The 21,312-nt window shown below is 33.8% G+C and overlaps 3 long non-coding RNA genes across 4 annotated transcripts in view; 2 read left to right on the top strand and 1 right to left on the bottom strand.

The window, feature by feature from the left end:
* Positions 1-21,312, bottom strand: part of LOC128025690 (uncharacterized) — a 104,928-nt gene that overhangs the window by 44,322 nt on the left and 39,294 nt on the right. The gene's annotated exons all lie outside the window — the stretch shown is intronic.
* Positions 1-21,312, top strand: part of LOC128025692 (uncharacterized) — a 51,594-nt gene that overhangs the window by 10,455 nt on the left and 19,827 nt on the right. The gene's annotated exons all lie outside the window — the stretch shown is intronic.
* LOC128025688 (uncharacterized) lies at positions 8,675-10,389 on the top strand. Its single transcript, XR_008186194.1, has 5 exons — positions 8,675-9,030; positions 9,117-9,213; positions 9,347-9,411; positions 9,514-9,726; positions 9,815-10,389. It is a non-coding gene; the product is annotated as an uncharacterized LOC128025688 (long non-coding RNA).

The following is a 21,312-nucleotide window of genomic DNA, read 5'->3' as shown; positions in this document are numbered from 1 at the left end:
TTATGTAAATTCAAATAAATATCATGTCACAGGATGTCAGAGGTCAGTATCAAATTAATTTGAAATTATTATTTGCAGCACAAATAAGGTTTTTTAGGATTTTTAAAAATCCCTAAAACTGTCAAAAAAGGATAAGGCCTAAGATTTCTATGTGAGTGGCTAAATTTATTTGTTTTTATAACTATAATGCATAAACTATAAAATTATACAAAATGTATAAAAAAGTACAACAGTTATTCTTTTCCAATGTTTTTCATTTATTTAAACTTTTTTTTTTTTTTTTTTTTTTGGATTTACATTTTAAAAAATTAGCCTACGGCAATCATTCTAAACATCTTGAATAAAACCTGTTAATATTTATTATAGACCACTGTAACTGTGTATAATCTAACAAACAAGTTTATTATGAAAATAAAAGTGTACACCAAATAAATTGGACGATAAAGAAATTGCTAACAATAGTATAATAGAGCATGTTTTAGGTTTTTAGGCGTTTAGATGCCGAAATGGACAAATCAAATGTAAAATAAAATGTAATTGATTTAATTAAATATAGATTAAGTCTTGTTAGAGCAAAATAATAAATAAATACGTACACATATTAAAAAAGCAGCCAAGATGAATGAGTTTATTTTTTTATATAGATTAAAATTGAAGACAGAAGCAGCTGGTATATGCGGTCACTTAATATTCAAATCCAGTAGATCCACTTCAGATTTATTTCTCAACAGTTTATGTTCACGTGGCTGTTTTCGTTTATATTCGCCAAGCAATTATGTATTTTGAAATAATCTTGTCCGTGATGTGTTCGTTCGTACGACGAAAGGCGGAATCCTGCAGCTCAAGAGATATGTTATTCTGCCAGTCGCGCTTTCAAGTAGTCTTGCACACTTAAACGGGTCACAAACACCTGCATTTAGCTCTTGTGTTATAATGGGTGTATTGTGTGCATTTATGGCAATATTTTATTTGAAAAAGCTCTTAAACAAGAATAAATTCGTTTGTTTTGAACTTGTGACACTGTAAGCGCTGATCGGAGGCGGTGATTTCAGATAGGCAGCCGCGAATATTTCATTTTCACACAAACAGTTCAAAAACATCTGAATTTAGCTCTTGGTGTGTTCTAATTGGTGAATTGTGTGATATCGCTTTAATATTTTATTTGTTAAAGCTATAAAACAAAAATAAACTCGTTTTTCTGAGCTCGTCATTCCACACGCTCCTGCTCAGAGCATGATTCATCTCTCGTGTTTCTCACGTATCACTGACCACACATCAATTATTAATGAGCCCTGACCCGGTAATAATCATATATGTTGGTTTAGGTTGTCAGTGTGAATTAAATCCAAGTATTATTTTGTATTTTAACCGATTTAAAAATGAAACTAAAAGAGAGTCTCCTCCCTTTCAGTCGAATTTCCCTTTAAGGAATTGAACCTGTAGGGGCGCATTTTCTCTCAGACAATGTAAGTCTCAGCACATAATACTCAAACAGAGGGACAGAGTGAGATGAGATGTCTGACAGTTTTTTAATTTTCTGTTATCCATACAGTGTTGTAAAGTCGTGAAACTATCCATATTTACTCAGAATGACTTTTTTTTTGTATGAAAAAAGGTTTTGAAGTGTTTGGAATTTAAAAATGCAGGACAATTAATAATTCCATTTTTACTGTCATTTAAAAAAATCACCACGACAAAACCGTTCAAGCTATCCAAAATCCTTTGGCAATTTAAGTTGTTTAAAATGTTTTGGCATCATGTAGACAAAGTTTGGTGTGTATAGTGTTACTCTCCTCTGAGCAGTATGCATTAATTCACAGCTAAATGTAAAAAAAAATCCACATTCAAATCAAAATAGCTGACTTCCTGTTGATCGTAGCTGATGACTGTGAATTAGAAAGTTGTCCGTCTTGATAAGAAAAATTTTTGTACCGAGTTTGGTGTCTGTAGCTAAAACTAACCCCCCCACTTTTGACAAAAGGTGGCGCTATAGAGTGCCTCTTCCACGCCCTCTTATGAACTTTTGCCAGTGTCTAGTTATCATAAATACTGATATGTGTTCTGAATTTCATGAAATTCTAAGTATGTTATATGCCTTAAAATCACCTGAGAAGTATTCAAGTTTGACATGTTGCCACGGCAACAATATTTTTAGATATCAATATCCCCCCAGCAGATTTATATCGGCTGTGTTTTAACATTATTCTGATGAAGTTTGAAGCAAATCGAGTAAAAATAAGATGCTGAATACAAAGCATTTTGAAAATGACACACTTCCTGCTGCCAGTTGGTGGCGCTATAACTTTGACTCCTAATAGTCACATATATGCGATCGACATCATACAATGAATAATCTGATGAAGTTTGATTAAAATCAGGAAATGTATGTGGATGGTATTAGACACTTCCTGTTTCTCATTTCTCGCCATAATTTCAACGCCTCGCCACGAGCAAACCGTTTGAGATATCAAAAATCCCCTGGCAATTTTTCATCCCCATTGTCTTGAGATCATGTTGACCGAGTTTGGCGGCAATCGAGTAAAAAACCTATGACAAGTATTTCAAATTCCAGAGCATATGCTTTTTACATAACTCTAAATAGCTGACTTCCTGTTGGGCGGAGCCTATAACATGCAATACGCAAGTTGTTCGGCACGATGAGATCTAAATGTGTACTGAGTTTCATATTAATATGTGCAAGTATGTGTGAGCTATACATCAACATTTATGACTGTGTTCCAGGGGGCGCTGTAGAGCCCCTGTGCCACGCCCAGGTCCCAGCCTCTGCAGGCTCCTTAAGGCCACAGATTCCAAAGTGTGCGCAAACTTTCAAGAGTTTTTGAGTATGTTAAGGACCCCAAAAGCCCCCACAACTTTGACGACAAATATGAATAATAAACCCCAAATAGCCAACTTCCTGTTGGGCGGAGCCTATGATATGCAATTCGAAAGTTGTTTGTATTGATGAGTTCTATATGTGTACCGAGTTTTGTGCGTCTACGTGCAAGTATGTATGATATATGGCCCTCAGCATTCCAGGGGGCGCTGTAGAGCCCCTGTGCCACGCCCGTGTATCAGTCTCTGCCCGGCCCTAATGGCCGCAGGTTCCAATGTGTGTGCCAATTTTCAAGACTTTTTAAGCATGTTAAGGGCCCCAAAAGCCCCCGAAACCTTGAAGAAAAATAATAATAATAAATAATAATAATAATAATAATAAATATAGCTGCAAGCAGCGATGGCGGGCTCAAGCCACCAATGCCATCGCCACCCCGGTGGCATCAGGTAAACTGTGCCCAGCGGCCACATGCATTCACAATATCCCTCTGGCTGTGAGGTTTTAAGGGATATGGCAGTTAAAGGGTTAATCCGAATCATCTAGACTTTAAAATCACATTCACAGAACGATATATATATATATATATATATATATATATATATATATATATATATATATATATATATATATATAGCTTTAGTAACACTTTACAATAAGATTCCATTTATAGATGGTTTCATCGGGCGCACGCGCCTGGACCTAAGTTAACTTCCGGTCTGTGTTGTGTATATCGGTCTGGCTGCGGTGCCATCTACAAACGCAGTTAAAGCCAAGGTGATGAGTAGACTGAAGTTGGGCTCAGGTGGTTGTGCTGCGGGATGTGTTTCCCATACATTTATTTATTTTTGGAGACTCGCCACAATTTTAAAACTGATCAATTTTCAAAGAGGCTTCGTTAAATAAACATGACTAACGTAACGTTACGTAACGTACTGCACGTTTAATTCCTTACATTTATGTTTAAATATCAAAATGAGGCACGGGTGTTTTTTATATCGTTGTATTTCTAAAAGAAGACTTGCATGTTATATGCCTGATAAAGCAGCATGTGAGCGTACCAGCTCTGCTTTGTTTACAGCTGTTACTGGGGAAACTTCTTGCGCTTTATGTCTATGCTTTAAAACATCTCCTGCTGGCAAATAATGAATTAGCATTTTCATTAAGTCCGCCTGATCCACACAGAAAACACATTTTGTTTGTTATCAAAAAATATCTACTCTAGAGGGACTTGGCTGTTGTTATTTATTCTATTCGGAGTCTACCGGAAGTTAAGTTAGGTCCACAAAAGCGCTCACGCGCATTAACGTTTGTTTATGTTGATGCCGTTGAAACCGTCTATAAACATTATGTTAACATGAACAATATTTATATAGCATTCATTCAACATTGTTTTATTGTGATTTTTTTCCAAGCACATTTTACCAATTCCAAACCATATAAATCTTAATAACTACCATTATTTTTTATTTAATCATTTATGAGTGCTATACAATAGTCCAGGAAAGCTGGAAAAGAAAAACAGGTCAAGAAGAACTGACAAAAAGAATTGCAAAATAATTAGGAATTAATGTGAAGATTAATTTTTTGTCAATTCTGCAAGACAGACTTTTCAAGAAAGGAGGTGGAATAAAAATGAGCTCCTAAATCTTAATCCCCGTTTCTGGAAGATATATTCCTCAAACCATCGAACAAGAAGAGGTGGTGCTGGTCCTTCACGAGTCACTCTAATCAGTTCATAAAGCCTATATATAAAGCCTTAATATATAGTATTTCACAATACTTCATGGTATTCTAATTAAATCATTTTTTGGAATCTTAGATCTCTCAGAACCTGACACCGAGTAATTCTGAGACTCCAGGAAAGTGGCAGTTCTGTAAAATGTTGGCGCTGGAGACTAAATGCTCCCTGATAGTTTCACACCTAATTCACTTAACACACACACAAACACACACACAAACACACACACACACACACTACCCACTGTGACAGAGGGACAGAGTGACATCAGATGTATGATAGTTTTTTAATTTTCTATCATCCATATAGTGTTGTATAGTCATGAAACTATGCATATTTCCTCAGAATGACTTGTCTTCTATGTGTACATTTTTTTGAAGTGTTTAGAAGCTGCACTTTAAAAAAATAAAAGACATTTACTGGTTACATTTTTACTGTTATTTCAAAAAATCACCAAGACAAAACCATTCAAGCTATCCAAAATTAATTTGCATCTGTTCTGTAAGATAAATTCTTTAAACAGTGGTAAAAGAGGATGTGGTGCTGATTCTTCAAGAGTCACTCAAAACGTGTCTGTCCATAAAGCCTATAAAGAATTATTCTTAATATACAGTTCACAATATTTCAGCTTGTTATTCTAATTAAGTGAGGGTCATTTTATCAGTAAAATACATAAAATACATATTATTTTTCTTTGAAAGATTTCTATAAATGATTTAAATCATACTTGTTTCTACAATAATTATTTAAAAGTAATCCTATACCTCCATCTGGTGGCCATTATTGGTACTAAGAATTGCAAGCTTCATTTATAAGTTATGATAGTTTTAATTTTATGCTGGCTCTTGAAAATGATAAAGCTATGAAACTTACTGTGCTTCCTTCAAATGATGACTTCTACGTATATAAAAAATTATGAAGAGTTTGGAATGAAAAATTTTAAAGATATAGTAAAATAACTATTGTATTTTTTTATGTTACTTTAATAAATCGCTATGACCACACCATTTAAGGTATCCTAAACCCATTCACAATTTAACATCTCAGTATATTGGCTTCATGTTAAAAAAAGTTTGGTGTGAACTACTTGTGTCTTCTTGGAGGAGTATGAAATCATTTACAGGCTGATTTTATCATAAATCCACAATAGAATTTCTGAGTTCTGTATCAATCTGTGTTGTTGTTTGTTTATTTTTATTTTTTTATTTTTCATAGGAAGATAACTGATCCTTTACTCTCCTTCTTTAATAAATGTGCTTATAAACCAAAAACAAGCTATTTATAGCTGTATTTATAAACTGCTTACTACTGACTGGGACAAGGCTTTATAAAGCATGAACTGACTATTTACTTTTTGAGTTTGAAATTATTATTTGCAGCACAAATGAGGTTTTTTAGGATTTTTAAAAATCCCTAAAACTGTCAGAAAAGGATAAGGCCTATTTCTATGTGAGTGGCTACATTTATTTGTTTTTATAACTATAATGCATAAACTATGAAATTATACAAAATGTATAAAAAAGTACAACAGTTATTGTTTTCCAATGTTTTTTTTTTTTTGTTTGTTTTTTTTTGGATTTACATTTAAAAAAATTAGCCTACTGCAATCATTCTAAACAGCTTGAATAAAACCTGTTAATATGTATTATAGACCACTGTAACTGTGTATAATCTAACAAACAAGTTTATTATGAAAATAAAAGTGTGTACACCAGAAAAATTGGACGATAAAGAAATTGCTAACAATAGTATAATAGATCATGTTTTATGTTTTTAGGCGTTTAGATGCAGAAATGGACAAATAAAATGTAAAATAAAATGTAATTGATTTAATTAAATATAGATTAATTCTTGTTAGAGCAAAATAAAAAATACATACGTACACACATTAAAAAAGCAGACAAGATGAATGAGTTTCATTTTTTTTATAGATTAAAATTGAAGACAGAAGCAGCTGGTATATGCGGTCACTTAATATTCAAATCCAGTAGATCCACTTCAGATTTATTTCTCAACAGTTTATGTTCACGTGGCTGTTTTCGTTTAAATTCGCCAAGCTATTTTGAAATAATCTTGTCCGTTATGTGTTTGTTCGTACGACGAAAGGCAGAATCCTGCAGCTCGAGAGATATGTTATTCTCAACCCGTTCTCATCAGTCTGCGTATAAATAACACGACTTTACACTTTCTATTTGCGTGTAATGCATACGCCAAATGCCATTTTTGCGTGCATATGATACGCCAATCCTTCCCATTAATTTCGGTGGAGAGCAGATGCGTCCAAATAACACGCATCATCTTCAGCGGCAGTGACGTCACCAAGCGAGGCTCGTTCAGTTCACCTGATGCGCGTACACCTTCAAACAGGTAAGCAAGGGTAAATATATTTTTTTATTCTTCTTTTTGTAATGATATCACGTGGTTAAGCGTATTGTTTTAATTATTTCAGTATTTCTGCATCACGTTAGACAGGGCCGTGTTTTTAAAGGGCAGTTTATGCTCCAATTATGGGTCAGTGGGCTGCTCAGCTAGCCTACCATTGTCATTAGCCTAAGCTAACCTGTACTGTTTATAGACCTGTTGCAGTTTTAAATAAATTTATGGTGTGACATATGGGTCTTCAGCTTTTAGACATGACTAATACAAGCACAACAAAGCACCCAACCCAATATCGCGTGATAATCGTGATCGTGTAAAAACTCCACACATTTAGCATATTTTTACAATACTAGCCTAACTTTTGCTTGACCACGTCATGTGTAGCCAATTCACACACAGTAACTACAGCATATTTACCATGCTTCTCCTACTGTAACCGTAGTTTTACTCTGGACTTTGTAACGCACATAACCACGACATTTACTATGGGTTTACCATAGTAACCATAGTTTTACTCTGGTATTTGTATTTACTAACACACAATAACCACGACATTTACTATGGGTTTACCATAGTAACCATAGTTTTACTCTGGTATTTGCATTTACTAACACACAATAACCACGACATTTACTATGGGTTTACCATAGTAACCATAGTTTTACTCTGGTATTTGTAGTTACTAACACACAATAACCACGACATTTACTATGGGTTTACCATAGTAACCATAGTTTTACTCTGGTATTTGTATTTACTAACACACAATAACCACGACATTTACTATGGGTTTACCATAGTAACCATAGTTTTACTCTGGTATTTGTATTTACTAACACACAATAACCACGACATTTACTATGGGTTTACCATAGTAACCATAGTTTTACTCTGGTATTTGTATTTACTAACACACAATAACCACGACATTTACTATGGGTTTACCATAGTAACCATAGTTTTACTCTGGTATTTGTATTTACTAACACACAATAACCACGACATTTACTATGGGTTTACCATAGTAACCATAGTTTTACTCTGGTATTTGCATTTACTAACACACAATAACCACGACATTTACTATGGGTTTACCATAGTAACCATAGTTTTACTCTGGTATTTGTAGTTACTAACACACAATAACCACGACATTTACTATGGGTTTACCATAGTAACCATAGTTTTACTCTGGTATTTGTATTTACTAACACACAATAACCACGACATTTACTATGGGTTTACCATAGTAACCATAGTTTTACTCTGGTATTTGTAGTTACTAACACACAATAACCACAACACTTACCGGGATTTTACCACAGTAACTGTGTTTTTACTCTACACTATTTGTAAAGCACAGTAACCACTAAGTTTGCCATGCCTTTAATATCTTTTTGTGATGTAATTGTAATTCAGTGTTTTTTCTGTCTTGCAGTTACGTCGGATTACATACTCCACAACAACCTGTAATCCAGCAGATCTTTAAAGAAGCCATCTCTTGTAAAATCTCTCTCTCTCTCTCTCTCTCTCTCTCTCTCTCTCTCGCTCTGCTAGAATTAACAGGGAACTTCAACTCCACGCTCCCAATGCTGATATTGAAGAAGCTGTCAAGGGGGCTGAACAAGTCCTTCAAAGGATCAACCCTTCACAGGTAATGTTGAAGACTTTTAGTTATAACTGATTTGCTTTAATGAACGCTAGTTTAGTTTAACTTTTCAAGTGCTACACATCAGATCTTCAATGAATTTGGGCAATCAGATCACTTAAAGTTGTTCACACAAAGACCAATAACTATAATGAGAAGTATTTTAGCATCCACACCAACAGACAATACTGTTCTCTTAAATCTCTTAAATGTTCCCCTCATTCTGTTAAATTTATACACAAAATTCTGCCTTTCTCTGCCTTTTTCACTTCATCTTCATGCTGTACTCCCTCACTCACACATTCTTTTATGCTCTGTTGTAAGGCAGAAACTGAGAGTTTGCATGATGGCATTTTCTCAGACGCTGAATCTGATGTGTTCAGATGAACTCAGGAGCCTACTAGAGTTGCCAAGGAACTTGTGCTTGAAGTATATAATGATATCTGCTTTATTTATATTTTTAAACAACAATAATGATTAAACATGGGGTCAATAAATATTTTCTTGTTTTACAGCTGAAGACCAGAAACGCAAAGAAAATCAGTCAAACCAGTCCTAAAGAAATGAGGAATGAACATGGACTTCTTGTGCCCCAAAAGAAAAGACAGAAAGGTGAAAAGTTTCACATTTCAATTTGTATGTCTGAATTCAATGCAGTTATGTGTGGTACAACATTGATGTTGATCTCTCAAAAGACTTTTCAAGTCCGCAGTTATAGTTTTTCACATATACATCTTTTTTATAGCTCCTAAAATGAGCAAATAAGCTGTGCATCATCTCTGTGATTTGGGAAGGAAATGACTGAATATGGTGAGTACTGACACCTGCAACTGTATTCACCAACACTATTACTCTAGAATGGTTATTGCTGTTATTGCTGACTTATTGTTTTGTCTGTTTGTTTGAATTAAGATGAAGCCAATTGATGAAGATATCAATTGAATGGCCACCGAGTGCATCACTGCTACCTGAACCCATCAGTTATCTTCTGTGAAGACTGCATTCACAAACCGCTCTACTGCGACAGCTCAGATGTTACGGCCTGTAAAAGTAAACATCACAGCTAAACAACGAGAGCTAGTTGTGGTGGGATTCTTTTGGCCAATATCCCCAACAAGAATCAATGTTAAGTCCAGTGCAACAATTATAAATAAAAATACTATATATTGTTTATTGATTTACCATACCCTAAATACATGTTTTGTCCCTCCAGGACATCTAGACCAGGTGGAGTGTGAGGAGGACCGTCAGAGACTCCAGCCAGCCGAGCCATGGATTGCTCTCACTGTTACCATCAGGCATGCGTTATCACAGAACCTACACCAGCAGACAGTGAGACAAGTTCCTTTCACAGGCAATCAGACTGAACTGAACTCATACCAGTAAAACCATACACACCCCACCAACCTCATATGCCCTGCACTCTTATCAGTTATGCTGACTGGACTCAATATTATTATGCACCCTGACATTCTGTTTGCACTAATTCATACCGTGCTTTACTGCAGAGATGTATGTGTACTGTGATTATTATTGTTTTCAATTCATGCTCTTTGTATAGCATAATTTTTAACATATATTGTTATCTACCTGAATTGAGTCCCTTATATATGTGTGTTGCATATATATATATATATATATATATATATTCAGAATTTGTATTTCATATATATTCATGAATTAATTCATTTGTCATCCATACTGTCACGCTGCAGTCTGCACCCAAGACTTTCATCACCTGTATACTTGTGTTCATTGTATTGTGACAATAAAGATATTTGATTTAAATTAGTTACATGTCTTTTGTTCATCAGTTGTGCTGTAGGGTGCTGCATAACAACTGCAAAAAAAAAATGTATGACATGGAAGATTATGATATGTCCAGGACATGGACAAGCAAGAAGAGGAAGAAAAGCAGGAGAGCTCTAAAAACTTGATGTGATTCTTTGGGGCTCAAGACATTTCACCATGCATGCATTTGCATGGTTTCATCTGATTAGAAAAACATGGTTTTAACATAACCCATTTTTAATATTGTTAAAAATTGTATATCATTTGTCTTAATACACTACTTTAGTTGTCTTTATGTTGTATCCTCCAGTAAAGTACTGCACATGGTGTTGGATAATAAAGTAGGGTGAATATTCTATATTAAGAATGGTGTTTGGTAAATACACCATTTAATTTTGTAAACAATAGTTAAATGTGTTTTAATTAAGAAATTAACATTTGGTTACATTAATGACATTCAGTTAGATGAAGGGCAGGCTGAAAGCTGCATTAGAAGATACTGCATGGACTATAATGCTGCAGGAATTTCATGTACAACTGAAGGTGATGGACAAGGGAAAGATCAACATGAATCCAGTACTGTATAATAAGCAAGATGAGCATGCACATTACTGATGTTTAGTACCCGAGGAGGACAAATATGAGGAGTATTTTACACAGAGACACAAATTAGCTCTTAATATTATGATTCTTTGCATTGCATGAATTGTATGGCTTTGCACTATAAACTACACACTCTCTGTACCTTGTCTTACTGAATGACACATTGACACTGTGAAAGTACAATGAAGTGTCACAGTATGTATTGGTTGTTTAAATTGGTGTCTTTGTTTACTTTCAATACTGTATCCTTGCACCTGATATAATTCAATATTTGGAGCCTATTCCAAATAGGCACTGATGTATATTTTTATGGTTCTATTCTTATTCTAAGATAAACATTACTTACAACTTACATATTGGCAATTTGTTGAAAAGAAAAACTTAAAAATTATGACTCAGCACAGTCTGTTGTCCATGATGAGAAAAGGTATGTGTATGTTTTACTGCCCTTCCATCTTCAAGGGCCCAGTAGAGTCCCCTAGAAGAGCAAAAAAATGTAAATTTCAAATGGCTGTAAATCAAAGTCTGATTATAGTGTCAAAGAAAAAATTGGCAGGACAACTACTTATGCTATGCTAATTAAATAATGTTGGACAAAGTTTTCAATCATATATGGAAAGGTGGTATAAAGGTGTTTAAAAAAGTGCACTTAGTAAAATATCGAATTTCAGCCTGCCTCTTAAATATGTCATTAATGTTTGCACAATGAACATGTTTAGATTACCCTTTGTTAAACAAGATTGCATTTTCCCATTTTTTTAATTATTAAACATTTTAAACTACATTACCCATAAGCATCTGCCATTCTATCGTTTGAACGCGAGTAATATTAGCGCTGGTATTTGGAGTTTATTGGAGTTGTGCTTAGGGTTAGGGTTACGATTTCGGTAAAGAGGTAATTTCTCACGACATAGCAACACTGCATTGTTAACTGAAGGTGTTACTGACGTAATTATTACAGTCAAACGGACTTTGCAACATTAAGCGGTTTATAATTTGGGTTAAAAGATAGTCCAATCACAGCGAGTTCTGCGAGAGCCAAGGGAACGTCAAAGCCAATGGCAACCCAGTTGAGCAGAGGCGTCACACTAACTTGTACATATATGGTCATTTATGCCGGGAGCTTCCGGGTTCCTGTAGTGAATGGACAGAAGCTGCAGTTACCCTGATGCAGCAAGAAATACGTTGATTAAAGGTGTTTTTTTGTTTTGTGTTTTAACGAAGGTATAATGATTCCCATTGTATTGAATAGGCTACATTGTTTACACTAATATTAGTGTACAGTACTTAAACTCAAAAGTTTGCATATACTGTGTGAAAAAATAAATGTCAAAATGTTTCATTTGCTTAAAAAAAACACCTCTGAAGATTATTTAAACACAATATTTTTCTACTACTCAATTTTCCTTCTGTAATATTTACAATGTATTTATAGTGTATTAAAGGTAAACAATTTATCACATCTACGTTTCATGGAAATGGACCCTAAAAACTTGCCATTCTTAGATCCACCAGTTGAACTATAGGAATAGAAAACAAACAAACAAACATCATGACATCAATCACTCATTGTCTAGTCATTTTACAGTGTTTATTGATATGTCAAACTTTTCGCAGATAAACATAGTGCCCAGAACAGTCTCTCTCCAGTTTATTCCACTATGAAAAAAAAGAAAAGTTGATAAAAAAAAAAAAAATGCATAGAGGTAACTAAGTGAAAACAAACAAACAAAATTGCAACAGAAACTCCCTTCAAAAAACGTAAGTTTAATATTCAAAAATAAAAAGGGAATTTGTTTACAGAAATCCTGACAAAAGATGCCAAAGAATAATCAAGGCTACAGTTGAAAATATATTGTTTTCTTCCCTTTATCAACCAAATAGGCAAAAATGATTAAGAACAATGCTCCAATATTTTACAATTATCACCTTTAAAAACATATATCCTGTAATCATTGTTTGCTTCTATTGTGAATAAATGCAAAACAAATAAATGGTTAATAATAATAATAAATATAGCTGCAAGCAGCGATGGCGGGCTCAAGCCACCAATGCCATCGCCACCCCGGTGGCATCAGGTAAACTGTGCCCAGCGGGCACATGCATTCACAATATCCCTCTGGCAGTGAGGTTTTAAAGGATATGGCAGTTAAAGGGTTAATCCGAATCATCTAGACTTTAAAATCACATTCACAGAACAATATATATATAATATATATATATATTTAGTAACACTTTACAATAAGATTTCATTTATAAACATTATGTTAACATGTACAATATTTATATAGCATTCATTCATGTCAGTTAATATTCCAAACTTAAACATTAAAACATTGTTTTGTGATTTTTTTCCAAGCACATTTTACCAATTCCAAACCATATCAATCTTAATAACTACCATTATTTTTTATTTAATCATTTATGAGTGTTATACAATAGTCCAGGAAAGCTGGAAGAGAAAAACTCCTTATATTCATGTGCAGGATTATTAGGCATGTTTTCTTTTACAGATGAAATGCACTAAAAAAGAGTTTTAACTCAAACTATTTTAACTCAAAGTCGAAAATTATGAAATACCCATGAGAAATATCAAACACAAATGCAATACAGAAATGGATAAGTTAAGACTTGACCATTGTACAAAAATGCTGACTGGGTCATGAGGTCAGAAAAGAAGAAGAAAAAAAAACAGGTCAAGAAGAACTGACAAAAAGAATTGCAAAATAATTAGGAATTAATGTGAAGATTAATTTTTAGTCAATTCTGCAAGACAGACTTTTCAGGAAAGGAGGTGGAATAAAAATGAGCTCCTAAATCTTAATCCCGGATTCTGGAAGATATATTCCTCAAACCATCGGACAAGAGGAGGTGGTGCTGGTCCTTCACGAGTCACTCTAATCTGTTCATAAAGCCTATATATAAAGTCTTAATATATAGTATTTCACAATACTTCATGGTATTCTAATTAAATCATTTTTTGGAATCTTAGATCTCTCAGAACCTGACACATTGTAATTCTGAGACTCCAGGAAAGTGGCAGTTCTGTAAAATGTTGGCGCTGGAGACTAAATGCTCCCTGATAGTTTCACACCTAATTCACACACACACACACACGCACACGCACACACACACACACACACACACACATTACCCACAGTGACAGAGGGACAGAGTGACATCAGATGTATGATAGTTTTTTAATTTTCTATCATCCATATAGTGTTGTAAAAAAATAAAAGACATTTACTGGTTATTTTTTTACTGTAATTTCAAAAAATCACCATGACAAAACCATTCAAGCTATTCAAAATTCATCCGCACCTGTACTGTAAGATACATTATTTAAACAGTGGTAAAAGAGGATGTGGTGCTGATCCTTCAAGAGTCACTCAAAACGTATCTGTCCATAAAGCCTATAAAGAATTATTCTTAATATACAGTTCACAATACTTCAGCTTGTTATTCTAATTATGTGAGGGTTATTTTATCAGTAAAATACATAAAATACATATTATTTTTCTTTGAAAGATTTCTATAAATGATTTAAATCATACTTGTTTCTACAATAATTATTTAAAAGTAATCCTATAGCACCATCTGGTGGCCATTATTGGTATTCAGAATTGCAAGCTTGATTTATATGTTATGATAGTTTTAATTTTATGCTGGCTCTTGAAAATGATAAAGCTATGAAACTTACTGTGCTTCCTTCAAATGATGACTTCTACGTATATAAAAAATTATGAAGAGTTGGAATTAAAAATTTTAAAGATATAGTAAAATAACTATTGTATTTTTTTATGTTACTTTAATAAATCGCTATGGCCACACCATTTAAGGTATCCTAAACCCATTCGCAATTTAACATCTTCAGTATATGGCTTCATGTTAAAACAGTTTGGTGTGAACTACTTGTGTCTTCTTGGAGGAGAATGAATTCATTTACAGGCTGAGTTTATCATAAATCCACAATAACATTTCTGAGTTCTGTATCAATCTGTGTTGTTGTTTGTTTATTTTAATTTTTTTATTTTTCATAGGAAGATAACTGACCCTTTACTCTCCTTTTTAATAAATGTGCTTATAAAACCAAGAACAAGCTATTTATAGCTGTATTTATAAACTGCTTACTAATGACTATTAATATTGGGACAAGGCTTTATAAAGCATGAACTGACTATTTACTAATGAGTGCAGTTATTATAAAGTGTTATCAATGCATTTGCTAATGTTAACAAATTAGATATTATTTTACAGTGTTATCAAATCCCTTAAATGGTTTGTAAGTGTTTTGTAATGATTTTATTGACCTACAAGCATTTGTGAAAGTTCTGCTTGCATTACAGCTTAGTCTTGATCTGTGAGCTGAACAGATTTACTGTTACATCCATGAGATTATGTAAATTCAAATAAATATCATGTCACAGGATGTCAGAGGTCAGTATCAAATGAGTTTGAAATTATTATCTGCAGCACAAATAAGGTTTTTTTAGGATTTTTAAAAAAAACCTAAAACTGTCAGAAAAGGATAAGGCCCAAGATTTCTATGTGAGTGGCTAAATTTATTTGTTTTTATAACTATAATGCATAAACTATGAAATTATACAAAATGTATAAAAAAGTACAACAGTTATTGTTTTCCAATGTTTTTTATTTATTTAATTTATTTTTTGGGATTTACATAAAAACAAATTAGCCTACTGCAATCATTCTAAACAGCTTGAATAAAACCTGTTAATATTTATTATAGACCACTGTAACTGTGTATAATCTAAGAAACAAGTTTATTATGAAAATAAAAGTGTGTACACCAGATAAATTGGACGATAAAGAAATTGCTAACAATAGTATAATAGAGCATGTTTTAGGTTTTTAGGCGTTTAGATGCAGAAATGGACAAATCAAATGTAAAATCAAATGTAATTGATTTAATTAAATATAGATTAATTCTTGTTAGAGCAAAATAATAAATAAATACGTACACACATTAAAAAAGCCGCCAAGATGAATGAGTTTCCTTTTTTATATGTAGATTAAAATTGAAGACAGAAGCAGCTGGTATATGCGGTCACTTAATATTCAAATCCAGTAGATCCACTTCAGATTTATTTCTCAACAGTTTATGTCTACGTGGCTGTTTTCGTTTATATTCGCCAAGCTATTATGTATTTTGAAATAATCTTGTCCGTGATGTGTTCGTTCTTACGACGAAAGGATTTGAATTTACATCTTACAATTTGAAAAAACATCTGAATTTAGCGCCTGGTGTGTTCTAATTGGTGAATTGTGTAATATCGCTTTAATATTTTAATTTTAAAAGCTATAAAACAAGAATAAACTCGTTTTTTTCTGAGCTCATCATTCCACACACTCCTGCTCCTGCTCAGAGCGTGATTCATCTCTCGTGTTTCTCACGTATCACTGACCACACATCAATTATTAATGAGCCCTGACCTGGTAATAATCATATATGTTGGTTTAGCTTGTCAGTGTGAATTAAATCTAAGTATTTATTTGTATTTTAACCGATTTAAAAATGAAACTAAAAGAGAGTCTCCTCCCTTTCAGTCGAATTTCCCTTTCAAGAATTGCACCTGTAGGGGCGCATTTTCTCTCAGACAATGTAAGTCTCAGCACATAATACTCAAACAGATGGACAGAGTGAGATGAGATGTCTGACAGTTTTTTAATTTTCTGTTATCCATACAGTGTTGTAAAGTCGTGAAACTATCCATATTTACTCAGAATGACTTTTTTTCTGTATGAAAAAAGGTTTTGAAGTGTTTGGAATTTAAAAATGCAGGACAATTAATAATTCCATTTTTACTGTCATTTAAAAAAATCACCACGACAAAACCGTTCAAGCTATCCAAAATCCTTTGGCAATTTAAGTTGTTTAAAATGTTTTGGCATCATGTAGACAAAGTTTGGTGTGTATAGTGTTACTTTCCTCTGAGCAGTATGCATTAATTCACAGCTAAATGTAAAAAAAAATCCACATTCAAATCAAAATAGCTGACTTCCTGTTGATCGTAGCTGATGACTGTGAATTAGAAAGTTGTCCGTCTTGATAAGAACAATTTTTGTACCGAGTTTGGTGTCTGTAGCTAAAACTAACCCCCCCACTTTTGACAAAAGGTGGCGCTATAGAGTGCCTCTTCCACGCCCTCTTATGAACTTTTGCCAGTGTCTAGTTATCATAAATACTGATATGTGTTCTGAATTTCATGAAATTCTAAGAATGTTATATGCCTTAAAATCACCTGAGAAGTATTCAAGTTTGACATGTTGCCACGGCAACGATATTTTTAGATATCAATATCCCCCTAGCAGATTAATATAGGCTGTGTTTTAACATTATTCTGATGAAGTTTGAAGCAAATCGAGTAAAAATAAGATGCTGAATGCAAAGCATTTTGAAAATGACACACTTCCTGCTGCCAGTTGGTGGCGCTATAACTTTGACTCCTAATAGTCACATATATGCGATCGACATCCTACAAAGAATAATCTGATGAAGTTTGATTAAAATCAGGAAATGTATGTGGATGGTATTAGACACTTCCTGTTTCTCATTTCTCGCCATAATTTCAACGCTTCGCCACGAGCAAACCGTTTGAGATATCAAAAATCCCCTGGCAATTTTTCATCCCCAGTGTCTTGAGATCATGTTGACCGAGTTTGGCGGCAATCGAGTAAAAAACCTATGACAAGTATTTCAAATTCCAGAGCATGCGCTTTTTACATAACTCTAAATAGCTGACTTCCTGTTGGGCGGAGCCTATGACATGCAATACGCAAGTTGTTCGGCACGATGAGATCTATATGTGTACTGAGTTTCATATTAATACGTGCAAGTATGTGTGAGCTATACATCAACATTTATGACTGTGTTCCAGGGGGCGCTGTAGAGCCCCTGTGCCACGCCCGTGTCCCAGCCTCTGCAGGCTCCTAAAGGCCACAGATTCCAAATTGTGCGCAAACTTTCAAGAGTTTTTGAGTATGTTAAGGACCCCAAAAGCCCCCACAACTTTGACGACAAATATGAATAATAAACCCCAAATTGCCAACTTCCTGTTGGGCGGAGCCTATGATATGCAATACGAAAGTTGTTTGTATTGATGAGTTCTATATGTGTACCGAGTTTCGTATGTCTACGTGCAAGTATGTATGATATATGGCCCTCCATATTCCAGGGGGCGCTGTAGAGCCCCTGTGCCACGCCCGTGTATCAGTCTCTGCCCGGCCCTAATGGCCGCAGGTTCCAATGTGTGTGCCAATTTTCAAGACTTTTTAAGCATGTTAAGGGCCCCAAAAGCCCCCGAAACCTTGAAGAAAAATAATAATAATAAATAATAATAATAATAATAATAATAATAACAAATAATCCTAAGGAAAACAATAGGGCTCTCGCCCTCCAGGCTTGAGCCCTAATAATAACAAATAATCCTAAGGAAAACAATAGGGCTCTCGCCCTCCAGGCTTGAGCCCTAAATATAGCTGCAAGCAGCGATGGCGGGCTCAAGCCACCAATGCCATCACCACCCCGGTGGCATCAGGTAAACTGTGCCCAGCGGGCACATGCATTCACAATATCCCTCTGGCAGTGAGGTTTTAAAGGATAGAGGGGAGCGTAGAGGGGAGCGTGCATTTGCAGTGGCTGGGCCACGACTCTGGAATACCCTGCCTTTAGAGATCAGACTGGCCCCTTCCTTGTCTATTTTTAAATCTTTGCTAAAAACTTTTTTATTTTCCTTAGTGTACTGACTACTGTGTTATGCTACATTTTGAAATGGGTGGTTTTAAATTTTTTGTCTGGTCTATTTTTATGTATGTGTAATATTCTTGCTCTTATGTTAAAGCACTTTGGTCAGCCAGGAGGCTGTTGTAAATGCGCTATACAAATAAATTGAACTTGAACTTGAACTTGATATGGCAGTTAAAGGGTTAATCCGAATCATCTAGACTTTAAAATCACATTCACAGAACAATATATATATATATAACTTTAGTAACACTTTACAATAAGATTTAATTTATAAACATTATGTTAACATGAACAATATTTATATAGCATTCATTCATGTCAGTTAATATTCCAAACTTAAACATTAAAACATTGTTTTATTGTGATTTTTTTCCAAGCACATTTTACCAATTCCAAACCATATCAATCTTAATAACTACCATTTTTTTTTATTTAATCATTTATGAGTGCTATACAATAGTCCAGGAAAGCTGGAAGAGAAAAACAGGTCAAGAAGAACTGACAAAAGAATTGCAAAAGAATTAGGAATTAATGTGAAGATTAATTTTTAGTCAATTCTGCAAGACAGACTTTCAGGAAAGGAGGTGGAATAAAAATGAGCTCCTAAATCTTAATCCCGGATTCTGGAAGATATATTCTTCAAACCATTGGACAAGAGGAGGTGGTGCTGTTCCTTCACGAGTCACTCTAATCTGTTCATAAAGCCTATATATAAAGTCTTAATATATAGTATTTCACAATACTTCATGGTATTCTAATTAAATATTTTTTTGGAATCTTAGATCTCTCAGAACCTGACACATTGTAATTCTGAGACTCCAGGAAAGTGGCAGTTCTGTAAAATGTTGGCGCTGGAGACTAAATGCTCACTGATAGTTTCACACCTAATTCACTTAAAACACACACAAACACACACACACAGTGACAGAGGGACAGAGTGACATCAGATGTATGTTTTTTAATTTTCTGTCATCCATATAATGTTGTATAGTCATGAAACTATGCATATTTCCTCAGAATGACTTGTCTTCTATGTGTACATTTTTTTGAAGTGTTTAGAAGCTGCACTTTTTTTTACTGGTTCCTTTTTTACTATTATTTCAAAAAATCACCACGACAAAACCATTCAAGCTATCCAAAATTCATTCACACCTGTTCTGTAAGATTAATTCTTTAAACAGTGGTAAAAGAGGATGTGGTGCTGAACCTTCAAGAGTCACTTAAAACGTATCTGTCCATAAAGCCTATTAAGAATTATTCTTAATATACAGTTCACAATACTTCAGCTTGTTATTCTAATTAAGTGAGGGTCATTTTATCAGTAAAATTCCTAAAATACATATTATTTTATTTGAAAGATTTCTATAAATTATTTAAATCATACTCGTTTCTCCAATAATTATTTAAAAGTAATCCTATAGCTCCCTCTGGTGGCCATTATTGGTACTAAGAATTGCAAGCTTGATTTATAAGTTATGATAGTTTTAATTTTATGCTGGCTCTTGAAAATGATAAAGCTATGAAACTTACTGTGCTTCCTTCAAATGAGGACTTCTACTTATATAAAAAAATTATGAAGAGTTAGAATGAAAAATTTTAAAGATATAGTAAAATAACTATTGTATTTTTTATGTTACTTTAATAAATCTCTATGGCAACACCATTTAAGCTATCCTAAACCCATTCACAATTTAACATCTCAGTATATTGGCATCATGTTGAAAAAGGAGTATGGAGTAGTATGAGGAGGAGTATGAATTCATTTACAGGCTGATTTTATCATAAATCCACAATAAAATTTCTGAGTTCTGTATCAATCTGTGTTGTTGTTTGTTTATTTTTATCTTTTATTTTTCATAGGAAGATAACTGACCCTTTACTCTCCTTTTTAATAAATGTGCTTATAAACCAAGGACAAGCTATTTATAGCTGTATTTATAAACTGCTTACTACTGACTATTAATATTGGGACAAGGCTTTATAAAGCATGAACTGACTATTTACTAATGAGTGCAGTTATTATAAAGTGTTATCAATGCATTTGCTAATGTTAACAAATTAGACATTATTTTACAGTGTTATCAAATCCTTAAATGACTCATAAGCATTTGTGAAAGTTCTGCTTGCATTACAGCTTAGTATTGATCTGTGAGCTGAACAGATTTACTGTTACATCCATGAGATTATGTAAATTAAAATAAATATAATGTCACAGGATGTCATAGGTCAGTATCAAATGAGTTTGAAATTATTATTTGCAGCACAAATAAGGTTTTTTTAGGATTTTTAAAAATCCCTAAAACTGTCAGAAAAAGGTTAAGGCCTAAGCTATTTCTATGTGAGTGGCTAATTTTATTTTTGTTTTTATAATTGTAATACACAAACTATGAAATTATACAAAATGTATAAAAAGATAAATAAATAAATACGCACACATTAAAAAAGCAGCCAAGTCGAATGAGTTTCCTTTTTTATATAGATTAAAATTGAAGACAGAAACAAGTGGTAAATGTGGTCACTTTAATATTCAAATCCAGTAGATCCAG

Source organism: Carassius gibelio, chromosome A12, assembly GCF_023724105.1.
Source record: "Carassius gibelio isolate Cgi1373 ecotype wild population from Czech Republic chromosome A12, carGib1.2-hapl.c, whole genome shotgun sequence".
Lineage (NCBI taxonomy): Eukaryota > Metazoa > Chordata > Actinopteri > Cypriniformes > Cyprinidae > Carassius > Carassius gibelio.
Note: the sequence above shows the minus strand (reverse complement) of the source record. Positions and strands in the feature narration are given on the sequence as shown.